The sequence below is a fragment of the Podarcis pityusensis genome (genome assembly GCF_964106645.2).
Source record: "Podarcis pityusensis genome assembly, chromosome: 1".
Classification (NCBI taxonomy): Eukaryota; Metazoa; Chordata; class Lepidosauria; order Squamata; family Lacertidae; genus Podarcis; species Podarcis pityusensis.
Genome location: NC_138028.1, coordinates 67,145,995 through 67,161,114, shown reverse-complemented (window position 1 = coordinate 67,161,114; position 15,120 = coordinate 67,145,995). Strand labels below are relative to the sequence as shown.

The 15,120-nt window shown below is 41.9% G+C and overlaps 1 protein-coding gene across 6 annotated transcripts in view; it reads right to left on the bottom strand.

Moving 5' to 3' along the window:
* The window catches only part of PPFIBP2 (PPFIA binding protein 2), a 108,105-nt gene that overhangs the window by 92,043 nt on the left and 942 nt on the right, over positions 1 to 15,120 (bottom strand). The window contains exon 1 of one of the 6 annotated variants that reach the window (XM_081011945.1): positions 1,500 to 1,797. The exons of 1 other annotated variant lie outside the window; for it this stretch is intronic. The gene's annotated coding sequence lies outside the window, so the exon portion shown is untranslated. Of the gene's footprint in view, positions 1 to 1,499; positions 1,798 to 15,120 lie in introns of those variants that run through there. 4 more of the 6 variants (XM_081011938.1, XM_081011944.1, XM_081011943.1 and 1 more) reach the window with 4 other exon arrangements.

Genomic DNA, 15,120 nt, shown 5'->3' with positions numbered 1-15,120 from the left:
AATGCAGAAATCTGCAGCTGTCCCATACGGGGGTCAAAGCTGCAACCCTGGTGTTATCAGCACCACACTCTAATGAAGCGATGTGATTTTAGTGATCCACAACTGTGCTATTTATGAAGACCACATAAATAAAAGCCAATCTACAAAAAGAGGTTGCCACTGTGGTTGTGTAAGGGCATGCAAATTATTGTGTTGTTTGGCAGGGTGGAGGAGGCAGGATTTCTTTCAGTGCCTTAAAACCTGTTTTGGAGAGGCTTGTGATGGGGCACACAGGCCTCCAATCCACATAGTCAGCAGCTGCAACCCTTCGATCTAAGGAGAAGAAAAATCTCATGCAGCCAATGTAGCACACAGTTCACCTGCTGCACCCTCTGCTTTTCAGAACCCATGTCATACATTTACCTCACTCAGAACAGTGCAAGCAGATGTGTTCTGAAGCTAATTTTCCTTCCCCCATTACGGAGGAGAGGGGAGAATCACCTCAGCCTTTTGAATTTAACTGAAAACACAGAAGCAGATATAACTCTTTTAAAATGCAACCAACAGTACTGTGCATTCGGCTCCAGATTAATAAGGTAATATTACTGGCTCGGCATCTTTTTCTAGTCATACCTGTTACCACAGCTTTAGGCGAGTCAGTTTTTCCCAGACACTCCCTTCAATTTGCCTAACTTCAAGTCGAAGTTTTTAACTCAACACATGCCTCTCCTGTGTGTTCTTCACTAAAACATGCTATCAATCTACTGCCATCAGAATTGGATCTATCAGTGAGGGGCGGGGGGGGGGGGGAATCACTAATCTTTCAGCCACAAACACACACAAATGCATCTATCTGTACCTGTCTAAGAAAAGAACACCTGCTTTTTGTCAGAGGAGCTTGAAAGTCCACACAACTGAACTGAGACCTTGCCTGCTTTCCAACATTGTCTGGAATCTAACTAACGATCTGTGTGACATGAAACGTAAACCATCAAGACAGTATTGAAAACTAGACCACTGAGCACTTTTAGAACCCTTTGCATGCATTATGAACATTGATGCTTACAACAGCTCTATAGGAGGCATATAATTATTATCCCCATCTTGCAAATGGGGGGCTGATGCTCATGGAGCAGTAGCAATGCCTAAAGCTACCTCATGAGCTCATAGAAAAGCAGAGGTTTGATTGGATATCCCTGAGCGTTCACTCTCGTCACCACCAAAAATAATTTAAATACAGTTTCTACTGCCATCTGGCAACACACATACAAAATCAAAGGACAAAGTCAACATGTCAATTGTTAGAGAAAAAGGAAGAAATCTGCAGAAGATGAAACATAGTTTGAGGGTAATTTTAACCCAATTCTAGGAGGAGAGGGAAAGGAAACTTTTCCTATTCAATTTGCAGAGTAGTAACCAAACTGGACTTTTGTAGCAAAAGTGACACCTTAACACATTTATTACAATACAAGCTGATTAAACCCATAAAAGCTTATGAAACCTGTCACAAAAAACCTTACCTTTACCAGTCGCCTAGGGAGGAACGCTCACTTGGGCTGTTGCCCAAGAGAAATCTCATTGCTACTAATCACAGCTTCAGTGCAAAGCAAACGACGACAGCTTTCATTCACAACCACCACCCCTAAGCCACATGCTTGTAATAAAAGCCCAACCCACACGTGAAATGCTTACAATAATTCAAAGCCCAGCCCACAAACAAAACGCTGTGATCCATTTTATCATAATCACTCAACAGCTTTCCCACTAAGGAGACCTGTCAGAATGATCAGCTGCCGGTTCCACAGTGTAACATTTGCCCAGCTACATGCAACATACAGTATGGGAAGAGGACGCAGTAGAAGAAAGGAGGTGGGGAGATGTGACTGATAGGTTCCTTGAAATGCCAAGATTTCAAAATGACAGAATGCCTAAACAAATGCGTTCATCCTCCAAGAGAAACCTACCATTGTAAAATTATACAACTGTTTGGCACTGCTTCCCTCCAACCCCAATGGTTTTTTAAAAAACTGGTTCTGAAGGCATTTGGCTTCCTCATGCATTAGCAGTGAACAAGCAATAGTATGTTTACCCATCTTATCACTTACATGATGCAAAGAGCATTATACAGTCACAGACCTGGTAAAATTATTACTGACATGAGAAAGCTTGCACATTGTTCAGAAAGGGGAAGCCTGTAAACCTTTTGATGGTCCTAGCGAACATGCACACTGCCCATGTATTAATTATGCATCCGTGTATTGTATGTTTGCAGCGATACCATCAGACCTGGGAGTTCAGCAGCCACCTGGCTGTCACCTTTTAATATGAGAGAGCTTTCCAGTTAGGAAAAAAAACCTTGTTGTCTCGGCATCTCAAGTGGAAGGAAACAGACCAGGTGCCACTTTCCTCTCCGCTTCCCCCTTCCAGGAAGAATCCCAATAGAATATCAAAAGATCTGTCCTCGTGGAGAGAGAAATATAAGTGCTTTAGAAAAAAATGTGGCAAGAATCTTATTACAGAAAGTATTAGACAGAAGGTAGCCTAAAGATGGCTCTTGCCAGCAGCTCCATCAGTAATATTTCAGGATTAAACTTTAGGTGCCAAGAAGCTATTGTTTCACAAAGAAAGCAAATAGAAATTATTTCTCAAGCCGATATCACCAAGCAGTTGTCTGTTTGCACTTCAGAAACTACAGTTCCCAAAGAGAGAAGATTCAAATGACATGTCTTCAATAACAGTGACTCAACATGCATGGAAGAGTTACAGATACATTTGCCTAAACCCTGCACAAAGTTTAAGTCTGCTAAAGGGCCACTTTGTCCCATTCAGTGGGGCGGGAGAGAGTCTTGGTTTCTCCCATGGTGCAGGATCAGATCCACAGGAAAGCCAGCAAGGGTGCATGAAGAGAAGCGCCTGAAAAAATCATGAAATGTTGAGGGCAACGCAAATAGTCTGTCATATCAGATGTCATGACATGTGAAACACTGGAATGCTTTTGTTTATATATAGAGCAGTTTATCAACAGCATGCCTGACATGCCTGAAGTTCTTAGCCACCAGAGATCTTCCACTGTGTTATGCACGCAGGAGATACTGATACACTTTACACAATGCACACCAATAAAAGCAACACACATATATATTAGGATCAGCAGCACCAACCACACTGTAGATGAAGTAAACAACAAATTTTAGTTACATGATTTCTTTGTTTGTTTGCTTGAAGAGCTCTAGTCAGGATCTTTAAGAAGGCCCAAACTAAACAAAATGGGGGTTAAACATTTGGGGCAGGATTCAACTAAGTTGTGCTCGCACAACCTGTCTCCCCACCTGCCCCACAACCTGCCCCATGCAAATCTGCTCTGGAAGGTTGTGGAAACCCACAAAACAGGTTTAGGTGCTGTGTCAGGTGGGGGGGGGGGGGAGAAAGGGGAGAACTTGTCATGTAAACAAACTTTGTTCCTTGTCCACATACCCCACTTAGCACTATGCTGAATTCCACCTATGCTTTCAACACCGCTCCTCTCCCTTAAGTAAATAAATAAAAAAAGATTTAAGTAGCAGCTGCTGCAGGGCTCCATCTTGCAAACACCCCCCAAAGAGGCCTACAAAAAGTTAAATTTACAATAAATCAAGATGGTCAAAATGAGAACATTAAGCCACCACAACATAAAAGAGCAATGTAAGGAATAAGGAAGATCTTCGTGTATCTGCAAGCACATGTAAAGATGAGCAGTCCTTCAAGTATCCTTATCCCAAGTTAGGAAGGTGACTTAACACACTGTGTGAACAACAGACATGCATCCATATCAGAGAACGATAGCTGTCTTACACCAAGTCAGACCATTGCTCCATCTATCTCAGTCTACACCAGGCTTCCCTAACCTTGAGTCCTCAGGTGTTGTTGGACTACGATGCCCATCATCCCCAGTAAGTGCTCAGGCGATGATGAGAGCTGCAGTCCAACAGCATCTGGGATCAGAGGGTGGAGAAGGTGAGTGTTCACCAACTGCCAGTGAATCTCTGGAGTATTTCCCAGTGACAGGAGTCTTTCCTAGCACTGCCTGCAGAAGTCAGGCTTGAACCTGGGATATTTTGCTCTTAACACTGAGCTACACCTCTTCCCACTGCCCAAGGACCTTCTAACAAAACCGAAAAATGTTAACTTGCGTATAACTTAGACATTTTAACAATTTTGTTTTAATTAAGCAAAAATAAAACAATGGCGCTAGACTAGAGAAGGGGCTGCAAAGCCCCTTTGGGATCCAGATCTACATTAATAGCTTTCTGAATTTTGGGGACAAGTATAATCCAGGGACACGGGTAGCACTGTGGGTTAAACCACAGAGCCTAGGACTTGCTGATCAGAAGGTCGGCGGTTCGAATCCCCGCGATGGGGTGAGCTCCCGTTGTTCAGTCCCAGCTCCTGCCAACCTAGCAGTTTGAAAGCACGTCAAAGTGCAAGTAGATAAATAGGTACCGCTCCGGCTGAAAGGTAAACGGCGTTTCCGTGCGCTGCTTTGGTTCGCCAGAAGCGGCTTAGTCATGCTGGCCACATGACCTGGAAGCTCCGTCGGCCAGTAAAGCAAGATGAGCGCCGCAACCCCAGAGTCGGCCATGACTGGACCTTTACCTTATAATCCATATTACACTACAGACTGCAACATAAAAGATTCTATGATTCTATAAAAGTAGCATGACGACAATCTAGAAAATGTGTTATGCCCATCACGATACTGCAACAGAGAGGAAGCACCATCAGAGATAAATCTGAGAATCACTTCCTTCCATTGCCCACGATGTACCCAAAACTACTGACAGGAAGCATTTGATTATCTATTCTTGATTTCAGGCAAAACACCAGTTTGAATCATTTCCTTAAAAAAAAAAACAACTATCTGATCTTTCATCTATCATTTGTGAAGGAAATGGAGAATAATGATCCAGGGGGTAGATCTTTAAGAATTATTACTTCAGCAAAAAATATTGAAGGTACATTAACATGAGATAAAGGCAGAACCTTCAACACTCCTTTGAAACAGTCAAAATTATGAAAGACTGAAGCTGTGCTCTAAAAGACAGATTTGGAAAGCAAACATTTAAAAATCATCACCATAGATACTCACCTGTGACACACACACACACAGAGAGAGAAAGGTAGAATAATAGAAATAAAAATCCAGTCCCATCATTCAAAATGCAAGTTGCTTAGTTAGGTCCTTAATTGTATAGGGAAAATTCTTATACAAAATATTATCCAGCTGCAAAAATATGCCAGTCCAGTGACCTGTTCTGCAACTCAATCCTTTATTATGGAGACTCATCAACGTCTTATATAGAAGACATGTGGCCCTTTCATGGGGGGAGGGGGGGGAGGGGAGTCTCTAGCTGCTCAGAAACATCCCTTTGTAAAAGTATAGCAACGTTTGGGTGTCTTTCATCCACAAGGACATCACCCGTAAGACCATTTCAAAGTGCCAAGGGTCACTCTTGGAGATTGCAGCGCAGCGAGTTTCTCCCCTCCATGCCAACCAACAGTTGCTCTTGGCCTGAAGCTGAAGGAAGTACAGTCTGGCCTCTGTCACCAGCCAGAAAACAAGGCTTGCAGGGCAAGTTGGTGTGCTTGTGGCCCTAACTGACTATAAATGCCTGTTTACAACTCAGCCCCTCTGTTTTGGCATCCTTGGTAAGGACATCCACTCCTTACTTTTCTCCTCTACTCCCCTTTCCTTGAGTCTCTTTTAAGTTTGTAAACATCTCTCTCTTTAAAAATTATATATGTGAATGAATTCAATAAACTGAAGACAGCTTCCTTCATCAGCAACACCTTTCCCCTCTTTTCTCTACCAAAATTTCTGTTTATGAACCAGTCCCAGGAAGTCTTCTGGGAAACCCAGGAACTAGCTGTACATTTTGCACCTTTCATTAAAGACGATGCTACTGCTTGAGTTTATTCCCTACAGTTGTCCACGGCCAATGCTTACTTATCTTTTCTTCTCTTGGTTTATGTCCCCTAGAAACTCTTCTTATGCCAAACAAGCCTTTACCTCACAAGTTCCTTTGGTCCTAGCATGGGCAGAGAGGGGAGGGGGAGACAACAAGTTGCCACAATGTATACAATGGCCCCTCTCTCTACTTAATTGAATTAGCTGGTAAGTGCTGCATCTGGTTCTTAAGGCACATTTTGACCAGCTTAACAGTTTAGTATTATCTTCTTATTTTCTTGAAGCAACAACAAATTGTAACACTTAGTGAAAAGCACAACATAAATGTGTCACACTTCATTAACTGTTACAACAGTTTCCATGAAATAGGGTAGACTTAGCTCACATATTATATGGCAGGAGAGACAGAGGCCGAAAGTTTGGAGATTCCTTATGGTTGAAGGCAAACAAAAGAAGATGTTCTGTACATCTGATTTCATGAAAGTGAACCAGTGTCGAGCTATAAATGGCCATAAATACCCATACAATACACCCGCTGTGGCAAGCTTCTTCTCACAACACAGCAATTCATGAATAATGATGCCTGCAAGTCTCAAAGGCTGGCAAATGTCCCAAATATGTGAATGAAATGGACAAAAATATAGTTATTATTTATTTGTGGAGTACTTTGTAATATCACTTTGAAGGCTAGGAACAGAGTGGATATAGTTGTCAGTCTTGGCACACATTCCAATTAGTATTAATTCTTTCAATTCATTGCTTCTTTAAAAAGAGGCAATGTGGCATGCATTTCTGTTTATACCAGTGTCAGCCAATGACATCTCTTCCACCAACTTACATGAATAGCTTCTAAACTGAAATTGTACAAGATGGTTGGGGCCAACCTATACAAGGAAAACACAGGATTCCAAATTCTATTATTTCCCTCCTAAGGCTAATGTGACCATGAGGGTATTTTCCAGAGTGAGTCAGTGAATACCATTAACTGTTTCCCCACCCACTGATATTTTCCTGAGAATGTACCTGTCATTTTACAGGTGCCCCTGCAAGCTGAACTCCAGCACCAGAAATGAGGCCAAGGGAGAGGTGGCCTCATGGTGGACATGGAAGAGGTTAAGCCTAGCTCTCTCTCATCTGCCACACCTCACTGTTATCTCAGGAAATGGCACATTGAGATCACATGCTTCCTGAGGTAACTGATATGCCCCTTAGATGCATGGTTACATAACTGAATTGAAAGAAAAATGGTGCAGATTGTAGTAGTAGTAGCAGTAGTAGCAGCAGCAGCAGCGGTAATAGTAGTATTCCAATTATTTGTTGTATAAAATTATACTGCAGGCCAGCAAGATTACTCACAATCCAAGGACGTGGCATGATGCTTATGGACAAAGTTACTACAATTGTACTTTATAGACCTTAAGCACTGTAACTAAGTTTATCAAACTGTGGAATCCCTTTACGTATACCATACTGAAACAATTTATATGGCTTGCTAACAGCATTCATAGGCACATAGGTGCTTGCAAAAGCCTTCTTGTTCCCCAGGTAAATTATGGGGTCTTGTTCCCCAAGTAAATTATGCATCCTTAACCAACAGAACACTCCCCGCCTCCACTAATTTTGCACAAAGGCACCTTCAATGGGGATTACAGCTAGGGAGAGGAAAGTTGCAGCGTTCATGCCCATTGCAGTTTTCCCTGGTTTGCAAATATGACCACAGGCCCCAAAAGGCCAATGGCCCCTAATTTTATGGAGTGTGCAAGCTAGTTATGACTAACTCAGAGAAATAGCTCAGTCGGTAGAGCATGAGACTGTAAATTTCAGGGTTATGGGTTTGAGCCCCACGATGGGCAAAAAAATTCCTGCATTGCAGGAGGTTGGCCTTGATGACCCTCATGGTGCCGTCCAACACTGATTCTGTGACTCTGTTTCAACTAGTCTGCTCTAAGCGTAGCTTAGTCAGATACCAAGTACAGTGGTACCTCAGGTTACATACGCTTCAGGTTACATATGCTTCAGGTTACAGACTCCGCTAATCCAGAAATAGTCCTTCAGGTTAAGAACTTTGCTTCAGGATGAGAACAGAAATTGTGCTCCAGCGGTGCAGCAGCAGCAGGAGGTCCCATTAGCTAAAGAGGTGCTTCAGGTTAAGAACAGTTTCAGGTTAAGTACGGACCTCCGGAACGAATTAAGTACTTAACCTGAGGTACCACTGTATAACCATATTAAGAGAAAGTACTCAACTGAATGAACTTTCCTTGATCTAATTTATATTCATTCTAGATTTCAGTATTCTTGCTGATTTGTATAAATCCTTCTTTCAACATTTAGTCTTCTAAAGAGGAGTGGTTCTTCCCCCCCCCCCCCAAAAAAAATAAGAATGGTAATCTGGCCATTTTAAGTACTCCAAGATCTCAGTGTCTTTGAAATTTTGACAGTACAAATATAAACTTTAGCAACAAATATCAGAAGATGTGAAGTATTTGAACGTACTATTTGTACCTTTCATTTCTGTGAAGACATGAGGTGCGTAAAGCGTGTAACAGCACATTTCAGGTATAATGGATGCACACTTTATGTTGTGCATACTTGCCATTTATATTCAGTGAGCCCTGCACTTTCTCTTTCTAAACAGGATTAATGGCTATGCAAATCAGCCTTGGACTTGCACTGATTACATTGAAAGATAATTAATCAGACCAATTAACATCAAATCCAGATTTCAATGAAGTCAAAACAACCAAACTGCAAATCTACATTGGATAATGAGGGAAACTCAACTAGGAAAGAACACTATTTAGCTCTCAATGTGCATCTCATTTGCTAATGTACAATGCTTCAAAAGGCACAAGTTAATGTTTCCAAGATCTTCCCTTAATGCCAGTCTCTTATCTCTTCAACAAACCTGATTTGCTTCATATAATTTCTGGGAAGAGGTACCATTAGAAAGCTTTAGTTGACAATTTACCATTAGTATAATTCATCAAAAAGTCTTAGTGCAATAAGCACGCTAAATGATAACATATGTTTAGGAATCTGTAATCAGCATACTCTCAGCTGACTCATTGCACTAACACAGCTTTAGGTTCAAACATATGCTTTGCATAGTCGAAATCCGAGATACAGACACCCATCTGAGAACTAGCAACTTTGCAACCAAGGATGCTCAGTTACACACACCCACACACCAACTCCACCCCCTCAGCAAACTAAAGAAATGCACCACTTCCTTGAAGGTTCCTAAATAATGCTATTAGGAGAGTAAACTGAGCAAATGCCATCACAGAAACTCCTCAGAATCTACAGGCAGATTCATTCTGCATTCAGAGCTCAGCTGATCATGGTAATCAAAATGACTAAAGCCTCAAGATTAATCAGTTTTTAGCTAAAAAAATATCCAAGAAAAACTCAGCCACACAAACACACGCACTCCAGTGGGTTGTATAAAGGCATAATTAGTGTGGATGAATCATTCCCTATTAATATTGAAGATCTATGTCTACAACATTAAAATAATTCCATGTGTAGGCAAGAACTAGTTACTGCCAAAGCCAACGAGTATGGTATGCAATGATGCAATCTGAATTTAAGATCTTGCCAAACTCACTGGGCTCCTAGTTTCTGGGGTGGACTTTGGTAATATTGTATTGGTATTATTATTATTATTATTATTATTATTATTATTATTATTTTGCACCCCCTTGGCTTAATGTCCTGTGCCCTAAATCCAGCACTGCTAGTTTTGGCAAGATATGCAAAGTTTAGGCGGAGAGCGGAATGGTTCCATACCACTTTGGCTTCTACAGTCCACTCCAGACTTGGGCAAAGTGGAATCCACGATGAACTCCAGTGATGCACAAAGCCATGTCCATCAAAGCTTCTTTGTGCATACCTGATTCAGAGGGCTGCTTCCCCAATTCCTCTGCATGGCGAAACAAATTGTATTTTCATCACCTCTGGACCATGTCAGACATGACTGGGGCAACCTCCATGAACATCCCAGACCACAGCGGGAGAATGCGTGACATGCTTGGCGCCTCTGACACATTCCACCCATTTGCTATGCCCAAGAAAACTGTTTCCAGGAGGGTTGATATCTGCAGCAATTGGATGACGTGAAGAGGTCTGGTCATGCTCCAAAATATGGGCACAGCAAGTATTTATGCTGGGGTGGGGGCAGAACCTCAGTTTGTTAAGTATTTTTATTGTTTTACTTGATCTGGGGGGGCCCTGCCCCCTTGCCCCCCTTGGCTATGCCCATGCTTCAATAATGCATCCATCTCTTCCAGCATCAAATATCCCTTCCTGTGTTTTTTTTTAGCTGTAAGGCAGAATACATGAGCGTGATAACATGTAAAGGTGGAATGGGGGGGGGGATGAGGAAGAGAGGTAAAGAAGCTGGCAAGATACTGTACTTGAAGCTTCACTGAATTGGAAGAAGGTACTGCTACTCCTTTTTCTTAAACTGCAATGGCTGAGGCTGATGGGAGTTGCTGCCAAATCATCAGCACCAGGTCAGCAATGGCTGCCTTAAACTACTCATGTGAAATGTAGTGTTGCCTGCTTGTGAAATCTCTCTCTAGGAAAACTCGCCTGGTACCCATGCCAACAACTTTTCAGCACTCAGCAAATATTTTCCCAGCCTTTTAACATCTGGTGTGTTTTTGTTTTAGCACTGTCTTTAACAGTTGCAAACCATTTTACTGATTACCGTAGTTGTGCTTCCTGAGCTGAGTTTTTAATTGCCCTAGGAATTTTCATTCAAAATGTTTGAAAGAAAGACTGGATCACACACATTCATTCTGTATGGAGTGAACTCACACTGGAGTTGAAATTATGCTGACATTTTCCACAGGACTTCTCAGTCTCCACTTCAATTCCCATGCAGACCAAGCATTGGGGAACACCAACATGGGATAGGATGAGGGCAGCATTAGTGGAGGAGAAGTTGTGATGGCGCTTATGTCGCTGATTACAAGCATCTTCCAATAGTGTCATTTCAGGCTCACATTTCAGACAGCACTCCCAATGAGAATGGTCCCACCAGCTGACGAAAGGAATGCATTTCCCCCAGTGACAATAGATGGCTGTCTGAATGCTAGGAATAGGAGACGTCGCCTAAACAGAAGTGCTTTCTTACAGGGAAGAAAAACCTGGATTCTGTGCAACTCAGAAACATACATACATTTGTTGTGATAGAAACCAATCTACAGGAAAGGCCCAAAGTGAGTTGGTGCACCATGCATTGACAGATTAGGGACTACTTTTAATCCTATTTCCATTCACACTGTCCAGTGACTACAATATAATCCAGGAGCCAAAGTCTGGCTAATGAGAAAAACAAAAGCACCAGTACTGTAACCTTCCCAACAGCACTGTTGGGCCAGGGATTTTAAGGCAAATTGTATTAACTAGTTAGCTACAGATTAGGTAGAAAGCACAAACACTTCATGACGTGGTTTCAATTAAGCACTTAAAAAAAAAAAAACTTCAAGGGTCCTTGATCCACAAATCCTGTTACATGACTGAGAATTACAGAGTATTATCAACATCTGAAAACGCAAGAGTCCACTTCAAAGCAATTCTATGCACAGTTTTGTTGACCTCAGTAAGGCTACTGTGATAAAAACAGCCTCTAATACTAATCTTGTGCAATATCTATAATGAGTTTGGTCTTAAGCCTAGATCTTGCACTGCCCTACAACTTCCATTTCCAGAACCAAACCATGATGAAAAGCACTTTCACTGTAAATCGACTTCACCTCATGCAATCTAGAATGCCAGTGTTTGCCTCCTCAGCTTTATGTACTATCAATACAGCAAAAACCAACAGTTATAATTTTTCCAGCAGACTTTACCTCAAGGGATGCAGAAGTCATCTTTCAAAAATGTGGAATATGATTCTCTTGACCACAACACAAAAACCTAGTCTCTTCAGATATATTACAACCAAATTGTAATCCACAACATCAATTAGAAAAGCAATTAGGAGTTTCTTTGGAAAACAGCAGAGCAGACTGATGTTTCAAAAAACCTCTATTTCATCTGAGAAGTATGCTTCTTTTTTAAAAAATAAAATAAAAGGGGGATGGGTGGCAAATCAGTAGCTTCCTGCTTCATTCTGAAGGTGAGTCGAACCCCCCCCCCCCAAAAAAAACAGGGCAAGTGTGGCGTCCCCATTTTGTTAGAAGAGATGGAAAAATATATCAAATTCTTAATTGATAACATGGTACTAATTGTTTGGGGCTGACACGCACATACACACCACCCCCTGAAATCTTAAGTGCTAGGAGAATATTTTAATGTGCCTATTCAGCCTAGCTCCAAGTGTATTTTCCAGCCTCAAGAATGTCAGAAGTGACAATTTAGATACTGGTTTTATCAAGTATCAATATAGCGCAGTGGTGGCTAACCTCTGGCCCTCTAGGTGTTGTTTGGCTCCAACTTCCATCATACCTGACCACTGGCCTTGCTTGCTGTGGCTTATGGGAGCTGGAGTCCAACAACTTGTGGAGGTCTACAGATTAGTCACCTTTGCTATGACCTATACAGCACACAAGGAAGAACTGAATTGAGGCTTCACTCCATCTTCTACAGCCTTTAACCATTTCATTGCAATACCAAACTTTCAGTAGAAATGCGTACCCATCCACACCAGAAAATGCACTGAATTACCCAGGAATCTTAACCTGGTCTACTCAGAAGTAAGTCATATCGAATTCAGTGAGGCTCGCTCCCAGGAGGCGGGGATAGTTTTGCAGTCTTATTTACTTATTAGGAAGTCCCCCTGATTTCAGTGGCTCTCAATGGGTCCTTTAACCACAGACTCCAGAGAATATTTTTTGGAGTAGCAATGCTTCTGTCTCATAGCAACATTTTCCTTTTGCACAGAGTGTCTCTCAAGTATAGGAGATGGCCACTCTCATCATTGCAAATAAACCAACAGTGACACTTAAATCTGCATTTCTCAGCTGCTATAAAGCTACTATCTTACAGCAAAGCAGTAAGACACAAAGCTTGTGAGATCAAAGTAATATGTTTTGGGTAAGAGAAATAATAAACCCCCAAAAGACGACAAATGTTTAAAAGACATCAACTTTACAAGACCCCAAGAGTGCATTGCAGAATATATGGTTCCCATTTCTAGTCATCCATGCTTCAGCCAGACTTCCATGTTGCCATTTAAATCATACCATTGGTATCTATTGCCTTGTGTTCCAAAAGAAGAGACAACACTTTTTACCCTAGAAATCAAAAGCCATTTGTAGGACTTGAAGTTGCCTATTAACCATTATAGGACATCCAAATATTTTTGAACTACGTTAGCCAACAATATAAAGAAAAGCTCTGTGTAATCCAGGAACCCTGCCATATTCCCCCAAGAGTGAAATTCAATAGCTACTCAAACACAACTCCTGGTTACCCTTATTCCAGTATAAGCCATGCTAGACACAGTGGGATTTACTACTTCAAGGTGAACATAGAGAGGATTGGGCTAAATCCACATTAAGTCCAAGAGCCCAAGTACATGTACTGGGCAGAAAGCTCCAGTGCAAGTAAATGTAAAACATACTTCCAGCTTGTGCAGCTGATTTTGTTGCAATGCTTTGACTTCTTGACAACTCTGAACCCATTTGCAATGGATGACCAAAAAAAGGACAAAGGCTCAAAGTGACTAGTTTCAAACGCTCATCAGGTTCTGTCAAACTCAAGCCTTAAGTTGTGTCTGCATAGGATACCTGTCAAAGATTGATGTGCTCAGGCAGCTAGTGCATTTTGATTATGTATTTTGTGGTTTTATATACCACCAGGTATAGGATGGTATAATAATAATAATAATAATAATAATAATAATAATATTCAGCTCATCACACACGTGTCCCAGGGGGCTGCAGGCCCACAGCTCCTAGTGTGATCTGCTTGAAAGTATAGAGTAGACTAACACAGAGGGTAAGAGTGCATTCTTACCTATGCAAAAGACTGACGGTTTAATACAAAAAACCACTTTTTTTAAAAAAAACCCAACCCTGAGGCATTTACCTGGCAGTCTGCCTGATTTACATGCCTACCCAGAAGTAGGTTCAATTGAGTTCAGTAAAGCTTCCTCCCAGGTAAGCAAATACAGGATTGCAGCCATAAGGAGCATACTGCTGGGATTATATTATAGATTGCATCTTTCGGCAGTAAGATTTATGCCTCAGTCAGCCCCAGATGTTTACTTTCATTGCAGCCAAAGTTTCAATGAGCTGGGGATGAATGGAATTCAAGATTAGAACCTTTAATTTATTTATACACCTCAAAGCGGCTTACAAAAGACTGCATGCTTGCAAGCCTCATTGACACACCTCAAGTCCAAGAGCCAGCTGCTTGGAGTAGGCATGGAAATATGGCCTAGTCCAGTTCAGATACCATGTGTGTGTTTGTGTGTGTGTGTGTGTGTGTGTGAGAGAGAGAGAGAGAGAGAGCATGCAAAAACTGTCCCTGCTGTCCACATCTCATATAAGCACTTAGTCTGCTAAAGGTCAGAACACAGCCAGCTCTGGATCAGATGTAGTCAACATGATGTCCTCCATTTTTTTAGCACTACAACTCCCATCAGCCCTAGTCACAATGGGCAGTGGTCAAAGATCATGGGAGTTGTAGTATGCAACATCTGGAATACGCCACATTGGCTATTCCTGCTCTGGATAAATGACCAGAAACCCCATCTCCTGTAGGGTTCTCAATCTCATTGAGAGGGTCTACAGTATAAGCAAGCAACTTGTATGCAAGGCAGGCTCTATTCACACCTTCACCAGAGTGAAGACTGGGGAGGGGCAGCAGGCCCAGATCTGCTCACCCCTTCATGTGCCTCTGAGCATGTGCAAAGCATGCCTCCCTTCACTGTCCCACACAGTCGGAATTAAGGGCAAATGTTTCCAAAGACTAAGGAAGGGGAGGATCACAGTACTGTGCTTGCATGCAGAAAGTCAACATCTATCCTTGGCACCTGGAGTTTAAAGAAAAGATCACAGGTGATGTGAAGGTTGTCTGCTCAGAAATTTTGGAGAACTGTTGCCAGCCAGAGACAGTGCTGGGTACATAGTGTGCCCTGGTACAAAGCACCTCCCAGGACATTTCCCTTTAATAAATGTAGTGCTTATCTCAGGACCTTACATTCCAGTGAGACTGCAATCTTAAAACACTAACTCCGAAAC